Genomic DNA, 405 nt, shown 5'->3' on the forward strand with positions numbered 1-405 from the left:
GAGCTAGCCAAGACTTGTGAGGCAGGGGTGCCAGGCCATAGGGGAGAGCAGTACTCCATGGAGGTGAAAGCCTTGTTAATTGAATTGGTGAAAATTGGTGAAAGCAGGTTAATTTACTGAACTGTACGGTTCTTATGGGGAAGGTAGGTGTATGAAACAAAACCTCACAATTCATGCCTCAGCAACAGGTGCCCAAACCGGACCCAAAGATCCACCCACATCGTAAAAAGACTGCATTGTTTGTACATCCGCTCGTCCATTAACCCTCCCGTTCAGGCCCCCCCTCTTTGAGCACCTTCATCTTCTCCACACCTCCTCCTCCTTCCCCCAGCTCAGTTATATATATATATATATATATATTCTGCATCCTCCAGTCCTTCTATCCCCTCGGCCCTCACAATTCAT

This window comes from Myxine glutinosa, chromosome 10, assembly GCF_964187855.1.
Source record: "Myxine glutinosa chromosome 10, kmMyxGlut1.1, whole genome shotgun sequence".
Taxonomy (NCBI): domain Eukaryota; kingdom Metazoa; phylum Chordata; class Myxini; order Myxiniformes; family Myxinidae; genus Myxine; species Myxine glutinosa.